The sequence below is a fragment of the Camellia sinensis genome, chromosome 12 (genome assembly GCF_055761805.1).
Source record: "Camellia sinensis isolate YWXY chromosome 12, ASM5576180v1, whole genome shotgun sequence".
Lineage (NCBI taxonomy): Eukaryota > Viridiplantae > Streptophyta > Magnoliopsida > Ericales > Theaceae > Camellia > Camellia sinensis.
Window position 1 is genome coordinate 131,030,727 of NC_138972.1, and position 15,571 is coordinate 131,046,297.

Below are 15,571 nucleotides of genomic sequence, written 5' to 3' on the forward strand. Positions count from 1 at the left end.
CCATTAGACTCAAGACCTGAGAAGTAGGATAAGTAAGTGGGCCAGTCAGTTCAGCCCAATTACATCGTCAACAATCCATCCAAGTCCTCAAGCACTTGGGCCCAGCCTGTGGTGGAAAGGTCAGTCCAGCCACGATACTGGGTTAGGCCGAGCCGCAGGACCTGACCCTTGGATAGAACCCAAAAGAGGCCGAGCCCACACAAAGATATCATACTGGGCCGGCCTATCTCTACAAGCAATCCCATAGAAGGCCGAGTTGAGGCATAACAAAGCCGAGCCAAAGGAACACACCAGAGAAACGTGGAAGCTGTGAGTATATGCGTGTGCAAGTTGCCACCTCAGCTGGTCCCCTACACCTAGAATCACAGAAACAGTTAATCAGAGGAATGTGGTTTGTTATCAGCATGACTACAATGAGTATATGCACCCCATGACAACTACCAGATGGTCCCCTACCTTGGGCAATGCTAAAAGGAAACTTGGCAGCACCAGAGCTCCATAAAACCATCTTGGGCAACAAGCAAGGAGTTCTATATAAACTACACTGACTTCACATTGAAGGTAACTAATCTAAGCAAAACCTTACTCACTGAAACATAACTCTCTACACTTAGAGAGCATTTTCTTCCTTCTCCGATTACTCATTCCCACACCGAAGGGGTTATCCGGTCAACCCCGGTTGGGCAATTCTGACAATACTCTTTGTTGTAGGGCCTCAATTCCTGGACAGTCCAACCAAGTGCGGAGCCCCGATCCACAATCATCAAGTGCGGTATTCAGTACACACAAATCCTATGAAGAGAAGTATTTTTCTCCTCTTTCTGGTCGTTTAACAAAAGATATTTTCAAAAAGTGAAATATATGATATTATCAAAATTATGATTACTGAATTAAAACTATTAAAGGCTTCTTTTCACTTGTTGCATGTTGGAGGCAATATCATTAGTCATTCACAACCTCCCCCATAGAGTTGAAATGTAGTATTTTTATTTTATTTTTTACCATAATTCTTAGATAATGGTATTTTTTTTGAGATATATTTTGAATATTTCAAATGGGTTTTATAGAATTTTGTTTGAGCCTTAGAATTTTTTTTAGTGTTATTTTGGATGGACATATTGTAGTTTTTGGCATAACTTGATAATTTTTTTTTAATTACTGATTTAAAAAATTATATTGTTTATTCTTGAAGTAGTCATTTTTTTGTCATTTTGCTTTTGGTTTAGATGAATAGGTTCATATATATATATATATATATATCTCAAATTGAGTGGCATCATTAATTAATAAAAAAATATAAATTATATTGAATGGACATTATTTATTTTCTCACTATGAAATTAAGAACTACATAGTAAAGTTAGATGATGACATCCACCTAGTTAGATTTATATACATTTATTTTTTTATTTTTTTTTATAACAGTACTTGGGTGTATATACATATATACATATTGATTGTTTGAATAATATAATAAATAATATATATGTGCTTAGTAATAGTAAGGATACAAATTGGCGCAGTGGTAATCGTTGGTGCCCCTCTTGAAGAGGTCAAGGGTTCGAGGCTTGGTGCTACAGAAATACATTCTAAAATCACCTTGGTGCCCAAAACGACGTTGTTTTGGGCGTCCAGCAGATGCTTCGCAACATCGTCACCAAATCAAAATGGCTTCTCACTTCTAATTACCGAATCAAAACTACTTCTAAATTATAATTACCGAATCAAAAATATGTCTTCACATTTAATTCTTGTATCTCTCTCTCTCTCTCCCTCTCCATAATTCTATCTATATATATATACCTCATTTCTTGTATCTCTATCTCTCTCTCTATCTCCCTCTCTATAATTCATCGTTTTCTTCCCAATCAAAACTATGTCTTTACATTTAATTCCTGTATCTCTCTCTCTATAATTCTATATATAACACCTCTTCTTCATTTCTTGTATCTCTCTATCCCTATCTCTCTTCCTCTCCCTCTCTAAAATTCATCGTCTTCTCCCCAAATCAAAATAGCTTCTTACTTGTAATTACCGAATCAAAACTGCTTCTAAATTATAAATACCGAATCAAAACTATGTCTTTATATTTAATTCTTGTATCTTTCTCTCTCTCCCTCTATAATTCTATATATATACACCTCTTCTTCATTTCTTGTATATATCTCCTTCTCCCTCTCTATAATTCATCGTCTTCTCCCCAAATCAAAACGGCTTCTCGTTTGCAATTACCGAATCAAAACTGCTTCTAAATTATAATTACCGATTCAAAACTACGTCTTTACATTTAATTCCTGTATCTCTCTCTCTAAAATTCTATATATATACACACCTCTTCTTCATTTCTTGTATCTCTCTCTCTCTCCCTCTCTATAATTCATCGTCTTCTCCCCAAATCAAAACGGCTTCTCACTTGTAATTACTAAATCAAAGCTGTTTCAAAATTATAATTACCGAATCAAAACTATATCTTTACATTTAATTCATGTATCTCTCTCTTTATATATATATAATTCTATATATATACACCTCTTCTTCAATTCTTGTATATCTCTCCCACTCTCTCTCTCTCTCCCTCTATAAAATTCATCGTTTTTTTCCCAAATCAAAATGACTTCTCACTTGTAATTACTGAATCAAACTGCTTCTAAATTATAATTATCGAATTAAAACTATGTCTTTACATTTAATTGCTATATCTCTCACTATCTCTCTCTCTTCCTCTCTATCTATAATTCTGTATATATACACTTCTTCTTCATTTCTTGTATCTTCTCACCCTCTCTCCCCAAATCAAAATGGCTTCTCACTTCTAATTACCGAATCAAAACTGCTTCAAAATTATAATTACCGAATCAAAACTATATCTTTACATTTAATTCATGTATCTCTATCTCTCTCTCTCTATAATTCTATATAGATACACCTCTTCTTCATTTCTTGTATCTCTCTCTTCCTCTCTCTCTGTCTCTCTGTCTCTCTCTCCATCCCTATAATATATCGTCTTCTCCCCAAATCAAAATGGCTTCTCACTTGTAATTACCGAATCAAAACTGCTTCTAAATTATAAATACCGAATCAAAATTATGCCTTTACATTTAATTCCTCTATCTCTCTCTCTCTATAATTCTATATATATATATAGACCTCTTCTTCATTTCTTGTATCTCTCTTTCCCCCCCTCTCTATCTCTCTCTCTCCCCCTCTCTATAATTCACCGTCTTCTCCACAAATCAAAACGGCTTCTCACTTGGAATTACCGAATCAAAACTGCTTCTAAGTTATAATTACCAAATCAAAACTATGTCTTAACATTTAATTTATGTATCTCTCTCTCTCCCTCTCCCTCTCTCCCTCTCTCACTCTCTCTGTCTATAATTCAATATATATACACATCTTCTTCATTTCTTGTATCTCTGCCTCCCTCTCGCTCTCTCTCTATATCTTTCTCTCTCTCTCCCTTTCTATAATTCATCGTCTTCTCCCCAAATCAAAACGGCTTCTCACTTGTAATTACCGAATCAAAACTGCTTCTAAATTATAATTACCGAATCAAAACTATGTCTTTACATTTAATTCCTATATCTCTCTCTTTTTTCTCCCTCTTTCTCTCTATAATTATATATATATAAACCTCTTCTTCATTTCTTATATCCCTCTCTCTCTCCCCCTCTCACCCTCTCTATAACTCATCGTCTTCTCTCTACATCAAAACGGCTGCTCACTTGTAATTACCGAATCAAAGCTGCTTCTAAATTATAATTACCGAATCAAAACTATGTCTTTACATTTAATTCCTGTATCTCTCTATCTCTCTCTCCCTCTCTATCTCTCTCTATAATTCAATATACATACACCACTTCTTCATTTCATGTATCTCTCTCTCTCTCTCCCCCTTCTTTATAATTCACCGTCTTCTCCCCAAATCAAAACGACTTCTCACTAGTAATAACCGAATCAAAACTGCTTCTAAATTATAATTATTGAATCAAAACTATGTTTTTACATTTAATTCGTGTATCGCTCTCTCCCCCTCTCCTTTTCTCTCTCTATAATTCTATACATATACATCTCTTCTTCATTTCTTGTATCTCTCTCTCTCTCTCTCCCTCTCTATAATTCATCGTATGCTCCCTAAATCAAAACGGCTTCTCACTTGTAATAACTGAATCAAAACTGCTTCTAAATTATAATTACCGAATCAAAACTATGTCTTTAATTTAATTCCTATATCTCTCTCTTTTTCTCCCTCTCTCTCTCTCTATAATTCTATATATATACACCTCTTCTTCATTTCTTGTATCTCTCTCTCCCTCTCTCTATCTCTCTCTGTCTCCCTCTCTATAATTCATTGTCTTCTCCCTAAATCAAAACGGCATCTCACTTGTAATTACCGAATCAAAACTATGTCTTTACATTTAATTCCTATATCTTTCTCCCTCTCTCTCTATCTCCCTCTATAATTCTATATATATACACCTCTTCTTCATTTCTTGTATCTCTCTCTCCCTCTCTCTCCCTCTCTCTATCTCTCTCTGTCTCCCTCTCTATAATTCATCATCTTCTCCCCAAATCAAAACGGCTTCTCAGTTGTAAAAACCGAATCAAAACTGCTTCTAAATTATAATTGTCGAATTAAAACTATGTTTTTACATTTAATTCCTGTATCTCTCTCTCTTCCTCTCTCTCTCTCTCTCTATAATTCTATAGATATACACCTCTTCTTCACATCTTGTATCTCTCTCTTTATGTCTCTCCCTCTCTATAATTCATCGTCTTCAAAACAGCTTCTAAATTATAATTACCGAATCAAAACTTTGTCTTTATATTTAACTCATGTATTTCTCTCTTTCTCTGTCCCTCCATTCCTCTATAATTTTATATATATATACACCTCTTCTTCACATCTTGTATCTCCCTCTCTCTCTCTCTCTCTCGCCCTCTCTATAATTTATCGTATTCTCCCTCAATCAAAACGGTTTCTCTCTTGTGATTACTGAATCAAAACTGCTCCTAAATTATAATTACCGAATCAAAGCTATGTCTTTGCATATAATTCCTGTATCTCTCTCTTTCTCTATAATTCTATAGATATACACCTCTTCTTCATTTCTTGTATCTCTCTTTCCCGTTCACTCTTTCTCTCTCCATCTTTATAATTCATCGTCTTCTCCCCAAATCAAAACGGCTTCTCAATTGTAATTATCGAATCAAAACTGCTTTTAAATTATAATTTTCGAATCAAAACTATGTCTTTACATTTAATTCATGTATCTCTCTCTCCCCCTCTATCTCTCTCTCTTCCTCTCTATAATTCATCGTCTTCTCCTCAAATCAAAATGGCTTCTCACTTGTAATTACCGAATTAAAACTACTTCTAAATTATAATTACCAAATCAAAACTCTATCTTTACATTTAATTCTTGTATCTCTCTTTGTCTCTCCCTCTCTCTCCCTCTCAATAATTCATCGTCTTCTCCCCAAATCTAAACGGCTTCGCACTTCTAATTACCGAATCAAAACTGCTTCTAAATTATAATTACCGAATCAAAACAATATCTTTACATTTAATTCCTATATCTCTCTCTCTATATAATTCTATATATATACAACTCTTCTTCATTTTTTACATTTAATTCATGTATTTCCCCCCCCTCTCTCTCTCTCTATAATTCTATATATATACACCTCTTCTTCATTTCTTGTATCTCTTTCTCTCTCTTTCTCCCTCTCTATAATCCATCGTCTTCTCCCCAAATCAAAACGGCTTCACACTTGTAATTATCGAATCAAAACTACTTCTAAATTATAATTACCGAATCAAAACTATGTCTTTACAATTGATTCCTGTATCACTCTCTCTCTGTCTCTCTCCGTCTCTCTGTCTGTCTCTCTCCCTTTCTGTAATTCATCGTCTTCTCCCAAAACAAAAACGGCTTCTCACTTGTAATTACTGAATGAAAACTGCTTCTAAATTATAATTACCGAATAAAAACTTCATCTTTACATTTAATTCTTGTATCTCTCTCTCTCTCTCTTTCTTTCTCTCTATAATTCTATATATATACACCTATTCTTCATTTCTTCTATTTCTATCTCCCTCTCTCTCTCTCTCTCTCTCTCTCTCTCTCTTTCTCCCTCTCTATAATTCATCGTCTTCTCCCCAAATCAAAACGGCTTCTCACTTGTAATTATCGAATCGAAACTGCTTTTAAATTATAATTACTGAATCAAAACTATGCCTTTACATTTAATTGTTGTATCTCTCTCTCTCTCTTCCTCCTCTATCTATAATTATATATATAAACATCTTCTTCATTTCTTGTATCTTTCTCTCCCTCTCTCTATCTCTCTTCCTCTGTATAATTCATCATCTTTTCCCCAAATCAAAACGGCTTCTCACTTCTAATTATTGAATTCAAAACTGCTTCTAAATTATAACTACCGAATCAAAACTATGTCTTTACATTTAATTCTGGTATCTCTCTTTCACTCTCTCCCTCCCTCTGTATAATTCTATATATATACACCTCATCTTCATTTCTTGTATCTCTCTCTCCATCTCCCTCTCTCTTTCCCTCTCTATAATTCATCTTCTTCTCCCCAAATCAAAACGGCTTCTCAGTTGTAGTTACCGAATAAAAACTGTTTCTAAATTATAATTACCGAATCAAAACTATGTCTTCACATTTAATTTATGTATCTCTCTCTCTCTCCCTCTCTCTCTTTATAATTCTATATATATACACCTCTTCTTCATTTCTTGTATCTCTCTCTCTCTCTGTCTCCCTCTCTATAATTCATCGTCCTCCCCTCTCTCTCTCTCTCTATCTCTCTCTCACTGTCTCCCTCTCTGTAATTCATCGTCTTCTCTCCAAATCAAAACGGCTTCTCACTTGTAATTACCAAATCAAAACTCTATTTTTACATTTAATTCATGTATCTCTCTGTCTCTCTCCCTCTCCCTCTTTCTCTATAACTCTATATATATACATCTCTTTTTTATTTCATGTATCTCTCTCTCTCTCCCTCTCTCTCTCTTTCCATCCCTATAATTCATCGTCTTCTCCCCAAATCAAAACGGTTTCTCACTTGTAATCACCGAATGAAAACTGCTTCTAAATTGTAATTACCAAATCAAAACTATGTCTTTACATTTAATTCAGGTATCTCTCTCTTTCTCTCTGTATAATTCTATATATATATATATACACATCGTCTTCATTTCTTGTATCTCTCTCTCTCTCTATATAATTCATCGTTTTCTCCTCAAATAAAAACGACATCTCACTTGTAATTACCGAATCAAAACTGTTTCTAAATTATAATTACTGACTCAAAACAATGTCTTTACATTCAATTCCTGTATCTCTTTATCTCTCTCTCCCTCTCTCTCTCTATCTCTCTCTATAATTCAATATACACACACCACTTCTTCATTTCATGTATCTCTCTCTCTCTCTCTCTATCTCCCTCTATAATTCAATATACATACACCTCTTCTTCATTTCATGCATCTCTCTCTCTCCCCCTTCTTTATAATTCACCGTCTTCTCCCCAAATCAAAACGGCTTCTCACTTGTAATAACCGAATTAAAACTGCTTCTAAATTATAATTATCGAGTCAAAACTATGTTTTTACATTTAATTCCTGTATCTCTCTCTCTCTCTCCCTCTCCTTCTCTCTCTCTATAATTCTATACATATACACCTCTTCTTCATTTCTTGTATCTCTCTCTCTCTCTCTCTCTCCCTCTCTATAATTCATCGTCTGCTCCCCAAATCAAAACGGCTTCTCACTTGTAATAACCGAATTAAAACTGCTTCTAAATTATAATTATCGAATCAAAACTATGTTTTTACATTTAATTCCTATATATCTCTCTCTCTCTCCCTCTCCTTCTCTCTCTCTATAATTCTATACATATACACCTCTTTTTTATTTCTTGTATCTCTCTCTCTCTCTCTCCCTCTCTATAATTCATCGTCTGCTCCCCAAATCAAAACGGCTTCTCACTTGTAATAACCGAATCAAAACTGCTTCTAAATTATAATTACCGAATCAAAACTATGTCTTTAATTTAATTCCTATATCTCTCTCTCTTTTTCTCCCTCTCTCTCTCTATAATTCTATATATATACACTTCTTCTTCATTTCTTGTATCTCTCTCTCCCTCTCTCTATCTCTCTCTGTCTCCCTCTCTATAATTCATCGTCTTCTCCCCAAATCAAAACGGCATCTCACTTGTAATTACCGAATCAAAACTATGTCTTTACATTTAATTCCTATATCTTTCTCCCTCTCTCTATCTCTCTATCTCCCTCTATAATTCTATATATATACACCTCTTCTCCATTTCTTGTATCTCCCTCTCCCTCTCTCTCTCCCCTCTCTCTATAATTCATCGTCTTCTCCCCAAATCAAAACGGCTTCTCACTTGTAATAACCGAATCAAAACTGCTTCTAAATTATAATTGTCGAATTAAAACTATGTTTTTACATTTAATTCCTGTATCTCTCTCTATCTTCCTCGCTCTCTCTCTATAATTCTATATATATACACCTCTTCTTCATTTCTTGTATCTCTCTCTCTCTATGTCTCTTCCTCTCTATAATTCATCGTCTTCTCCCTAAATCAAAACGGCTTCTTACTTGTAATTACTGAATCAAAACAGCTTCTAAACTATAATTACCGATTCAAAACTTTGTCTTTATATTTAACTCATGTATCTCTCTCTTTCTCTGTCCCTCCCTCCCTCTATAATTTTATATATATACACCTCTTCTTCACATCTTGTATCTCTCTCTCTCTCGCCCTCTCTATAATTCATCGTATTCTCCCTCAATCAAAACGGTTTCTCTCTTGTAATTACTGAATCAAAACTGCTCCTAAATTATAATTACCGAATCAAAACTATGTCTTTGCATATAATTCCTGTATCTCTCTCTTTCTCTATAATTCTATATATATACACCCCATCTACATTTCTTGTATCTCTCTCTCCCGCTCACTCTTTCTCTCTCTATCTTTATAATTCATCGTCTTCTCCGCAAATCAAAACGGCTTCTCAATTGTAATTACCAAATCAAAACTGCTTCTAAACTATAATTTCCGAATCAAAACTATGTCTTTACATTTAATTCATGTATCTCTCTCTCTCCCTCTATCTCTCTCTCTCTTCCTCTCTATAATTCATTGTCTTTTCCTCAAATCAAAACGGCTTCTCACTTGTAATTACCAAATTAAAACTGCTTCTAAATTATAATTACCAAATCAAAACTCTGTCTTTACATTTAATTCCTGTATCTCTCTTTCTCTCTCTCTCTCTCTCTTTCCCTCTCAATAATTCATTGTCTTCTCCCCAAATCTAAACGGCTTCGCACTTCTAATTACCGAATCAAAACTGCTTCTAAATTATAATTACCGAATCAAAACTAGATCTTTACACTTAATTCCTATATCTCTCACACACTCTCTCTCTATAATTCTATATATATACAACTCTTCTTCATTTCTTGTATCTCTCTCTCCCTCTCTCTCTATCTCTCCCTCTCTATAATTCATCGTCATCTCCCTAAATCAAAACGGCTTCTCACTTGTTATTACCGAATCAAAACTATATCTAATTATAATTACCAACTCAAAACTATGTTTTTACATTTAATTCATGTATCTCTCCCTCCCATCTCTCTCTCTTTATAATTCTATATATATACACATTTTCTTCATTTCTTGTATCTCTTTCTCTCTCTATCTCTCTCTTTCTTCCTCTCTATAATTCATCGTCTTCTCCCCAAATCAAAACGGCTTCACACTTGTAATTACCGAATCAAAACTACTTCTAAATTATAATTACTGAATCAAAACTATGTCTTTACAATTGATTCCTATATCACACTCTCTCTCTCTCTCTCTCTCCGTCTCTCTGTCTGTCTCTCTCCCTTTCTATAATTCACTGTCTTCTCCCAAAACAAAAACGGCTTCTCACTTGTAATTACCGAATGAAAACTGCTTCTAAATTATAATTACCGAATAAAAACTTCATCTTTACATTTAATTCTTGTATCTCTGTCTCTCTCTCTTTCTTTCTCTCTATAATTCTATATATATACACCTCTTCTTCATTTCTATTATATCTATCTCCATCTCTCTCTCTCTCTTTCTCCCTCTCTATAATTCATCGTCTTCTCCCCAAATCAAAACGGTTTCTCACTTGTAATTATCGAATCAAAACTCCTTTTAAATTATAATTACCGAATCAAAACTATGCTTTCACATTTAATTGTTGTATCTCTCTCTCTATTCCTCTCTCTATCTATAATTATATATATAAACCTCTTCTTCATTTCTTGTATCTTTTTCTCCCTCTCTCTCTCTCTCTCTCTCTCTCTCTCTCTCTCTCTTCCTCTGTATAATTCATCATCTTCTCCCCAAATCAAAACGGCTTCTCACTTCTAATTACTAAATTCAAAATTGCTTCTAAATTATAACTACCGAATCAAAACTATGTCTTTACATTTAATTATGGTATCTCTCTTTCTCTCTCTCTCTCTCCCTCTCTATAATTCTATATATATACACCTCATCTTCATTTCTTGTATCTTTTTCTCCATCTCCCTCTCTCTTTCCCTCTCTATAATCCATCTTCTTCTCCCCAAATCAAAACGGCTTCTCAGTTGTAGTTACCGAATAAAAACTGTTTCTAAATTATAATTAGCGAATCAAAACTATGTCTTCACATTTAATTCATGTATCTCTCTATCTCTCCCTCTCTCTCTTTATAATTCTATATATATACACCTCTTCTTCATTTCTTGTATCTCTCTCTCCCTCTCTCTCTCTATTTCCCTCTCTATAATTCATCGTCATCCCCTCTCTCTCTCCCTCTCTATCTCTCTCTCTGTCTCCCTCTCTGTAATTCATCGTCTTCTCTCCAAATCAAGACGGCTTCTCACTTGTAATTACCGAATCAAAACTATATTTTTACATTTAATTCATGTATCTCTCTCTCTCTCCCTCTCCCTCTCCCTCTTTCTCTATAATTCTATATATATATATACATCTCTTTTTCATTACTTGTATCTCTCTCTCTCTCTCTCCCTCTCTCTCTCTTTCCATCCCTATAATTCATCGTCTTCTCCCCAAATCAAAACGGCTTCTCACTTGTAATTATCGAATGAAAACTGCTTCTAAATTGTAATTACCAAATCAAAACTATGTCTTTACATTTAATTCAGGTATCTCTCTCTCTCTCTCCCTCTCTCTCTCTATAATTCTATATATATATATATATATACACATCTTCTTCATTTCTTGTATCTCTCTCTCTCTCTCCCTCTCTCTCTCTATAATTCATCGTTCTCTCCTCAAATAAAAACACATCTCACTTGTAATTACCGAATCAAAACTGTTTCTAAATTATAATTACTGACTCAAAATAATGTCTTTACATTTAATTCCTGTATCTCTCTCCATAATTCTATATATATACACCTCTTTTTCAAGTCTTGTATCTCTCTTTCCATCTCTCTTTCTCTTTCCCTCTCTATAATTCATCGTCTTCTCCCGAAATCAAAATGGCTTCTCACTTATAATTACCGAATCAAAACTGCTTCCGAATCATAATTACCGACTCAAAACTATGTATTTACATTTAATTCATGCATCTCTCTCTCTCCCTCTCTTTCTATAATTCAATATATATACACCTCTTCTTCTTTTCTTGTATCTCTCCCTCTCTCTCTCTTTGTCCCCCTCTCCATAATTCATCGTCTTCTCTCCAAATCAAAACGGCTTCTCACTTGTAATTACCGAATCAAAACTGCTTCTAAATTATAATTACTGAATCAAAACTATGTCTTTACATTTAATTCTTGTATCTCTCTCTCTCTCCCTCACCCTCTCTCTATAATTCTATATATATACACCCCTTCTTCATTTCTTATATCTCTCTCTCCCTCTCTCCCTCTCTATAATTTATCGTTTTCTTCCCAAATCAAAATGGCTTCTCACTTGTAATTACCAAATCAAAACTATGTCTTTAGATTTAATTCCTATCTCTCTCTTTTTCTCCCTCTCTCTCTATAATTCTATGTATACACACCTCTTCTTCATTTCTTGTATCTCTCTCTCCCTCTCCCTCTCCCTCTCCCTCTGTCTACCACTCTATAATTCTTCGTCTTCTGCCCAAATAGAAATGGCTTCTCACTGGTAATTACCAAATCAATATTGCTTCTAAACTATAATTGCTGAATCAAAACTATGTCTTTACATTTAATTCTTGTATCTCCATCACTCTCTCTCTCTCTATAATTCTATATATATACACATCTTTTCATTTCTTGTATCTCTCTCTCCCCTCCCCCCCTCTCTCTCTCCCTCTCTATAATGCATCGTCTTCTCCTAAAACCAAAATAGCTTTTCACTTGTAATTACCGAATCAAAACTGCTTCTAAATTATAATTACCGAATCAAAACTATGTCTTTACATTTAATTCCAATTTCTCTCTCTCTCTCTCTCTCTCTCTCTCTCTCTTTATAATTCTATATATATACACCTCTTCCTGATTTCTTCTCTCTCTCTCTCTCTTTCCCTCTCTATAACTCATCGTCTTCTCCCCAAAGCAAAACAACTTCTCACTTATAATTACCGAATCAAAACTGCTTCTAAATTATAATTACCGAATCAAAACTATGTCTTTACATTTAATTCTTGTATCTCTCTATCTCTTTTCCTCTTTGTCTCTCTCTCTCTCTATAATTCCATATATATACACCTCTTCTTCATTTCTTGTATCTCTCTCTCTCTCTCTCTCTCCCTCTCCCTCTCCCTCTCTCTCTCCCTCTCTATAATTCATCGTCTTCTCCCCAAATCAAAACGGCTTCTCACTTGTAATTACCGAATCAAAACTGCTTCTAACTTATAATTACCGAATCAAAACTATGTCTTTACATTTAATTCTTGTATCTCTCACTCTCTCTCTCTCCCTCTCTCTCTATAATTCTATATATAAACACCTCTTCTGCACTTTTTGTATCTCTCTCTCTATAATTCATCGTCTTCTCTCCAAATCAAAACGGCTTCTCACTTGTAAATACCGAATCAAAACTGCTTCTAAATTATAATTACCGAATCAAAACTTTGTCTTTACATTTAATTCCTATAGCTCTCTTTCTCTCTCTCCCTCTCTCTCTCTATAATTCTATATATATACATCTCTCCTTCATTTCTTGTATCTCTCTCTCTCTCTCTCTCTTTCTCTCTCTCTATAATTCATCGTCTTCTCCCCAAATCAAAACGGCTTCTCACTTGTAATTACCGAATCAAAACTGCTTCTAAATTATAATTATCGAATCAAAACTATGTCTTTACGTTTGATTCTTGTATCTCTCTCTCTCACTCTCTCTCTCTCTATAATTCTATATATATACACCTCTTCTTCATTTCTTGTATCTCTCTCTCTCTATAATTCATTGTCTGCTCCCCAAATCAAAATGGCTTCTCACTTGTAATTATCGAATCAAAATTGCTTCTAAATTATCATTATCGAATCAAAACTATGTCTTTACATTTAATTCCGGTATCTCTCTCTCTCTCTCTCATTCTCTATAATTCATCGTCTTCTCCCCAAATCAAAACGGCTTCTCACTTCTAATTGCCGAATGAAAACTGCTTCTAAATTATAATTACCGAATCAAAACTGACTTTACATTTAATTCCTGTATCTCTCTCTCCTCCTCTCTCTCTCTATAATTCTACATATATACACCTTTTCTTCATTTCTTGTATCTCTCTCTCTCTCTTTTTCCCTCTCTATAATTCATCGTCTTCTCCCAAATCAAAACAACTTCTCACTTGTAATTACCGAATCAAAAATTCATCTAAATTATAATTACCGAATCAAAACTATATCTTTACATTTAATTCCTGTATCTCTCTCTTTCTCCCTCACTCTCTCTCCATAATTCTATATATATACATGTCACGACCCGAACCTGCCCCTATGGGTTAAGGCCATAACCGGCCAGTAATCGCGAGATTACCTACGGCCACAAATCAATTAAAACAAAACTCATCAGAGTAAAGGGGCCAAACGGAAGCAAATTAAAACTTTGTCCGTAGAGCTGTACTTATATGCACACCATAACATTCCAAACATTTATACGTTAATAACTCACATCAAAATGTGCATTAACACAAAACATTGTACATACAAGATCATACAAGATTAGGTCAGTCGAACCCAAGACTTATATACAAAAGTAGTCCAATGCTTTCGCCAACATAACAAAACTATAAACAAAGGACAAAAACGAACATAGTCTCGTGCGTGAGACGTTTGGGTTGACTCCTCAAAACTTCGACTATTTCTCACAATTTCACCGGGGCTTGTTTTGGACGTCCCTTGGCTCACCTACATGTACATGAATGAGCGTGAGCGAATGCCCAGTGAATAATATCAAATGAGGAAGATACATAAGCAATCATTGAAACAGTTACAGCAAACGGCTTTTGGCCCAATCATTTATATCTATCGGCCTTTGGCCCAATCATTTATGTCAGTCGACCTTCGGCCCAGTCATTCATGTCAATCGGCCTTCGGCCCAATTATTCATGTCCCGATCATTCGTATCAATCGGCCTTCGGCCTAATCATTTATATCAATCGGCCTTCGGCCCAATCATTCATATCAATCGGCCGTCGGCCTAATCATTCATATCAGTCGGCCTTCGGCCCAATCATTCATATCAATCGGCCTTCGGCCCAATCATTCATATCAGTCGGCCTCCGGCCCAATCATTCATATCAATCGGTCTTTGGCCCAATCATTCATATCAATCGTTGTCCACCATTCAGAATAATGAACTTACAAAACTTACATATAAGTAAACAATTGGACAACAGTATATTTCAAATATCTTATTAAGATATTACTTACAGTGATCAGCTTGTGAATTTGTCCTGAAGCTTGACCCTACACATTTCATGAACACAAAAAGGGTCACAAACAATTCGATCCGTTCTTAAATTCACATTTTCCTCTTTAGGCTTTATTCTTATCTCTTTAATTCAATTACAATGCTCAATGTATGCCTAAGAGTACTTGGAAGTGAAAGAGAATAGAAAACGGAACTCAGAATACATAAACAAAATTTCAGAAAACAGGGTTCCCGCTCGAGCGTGGACTTCCCCGCTCGAGCAAACCCATGAGGTCTGCAAAAGTACTAGATGCATCAAATTCACGCTCGAGTATGAACTTCCCCGCTCGAGCGAACATTCAACTCTGCAAAAATATTGGGAGCACGAAATTCACGCTCGAGCCGCGATTTCCCCGCTCAAACGGACATCAAAATTCTGGAAATTCTAGAACACATTCTTGAGTTCAATTCAACATTCAAAAGGCTTATAAGCTCAAACTAAGGCACCAAAAACATGTAAATACATCATATAACACATGGATGTAAACAATATGAAGCCAATCTTCCAAAATCATGGTCCAATTCTTCAAATTCACTCACGGCTCATGCTTTCAACCTCATTTAAGCTCCACATTTTTAATAATCAAACA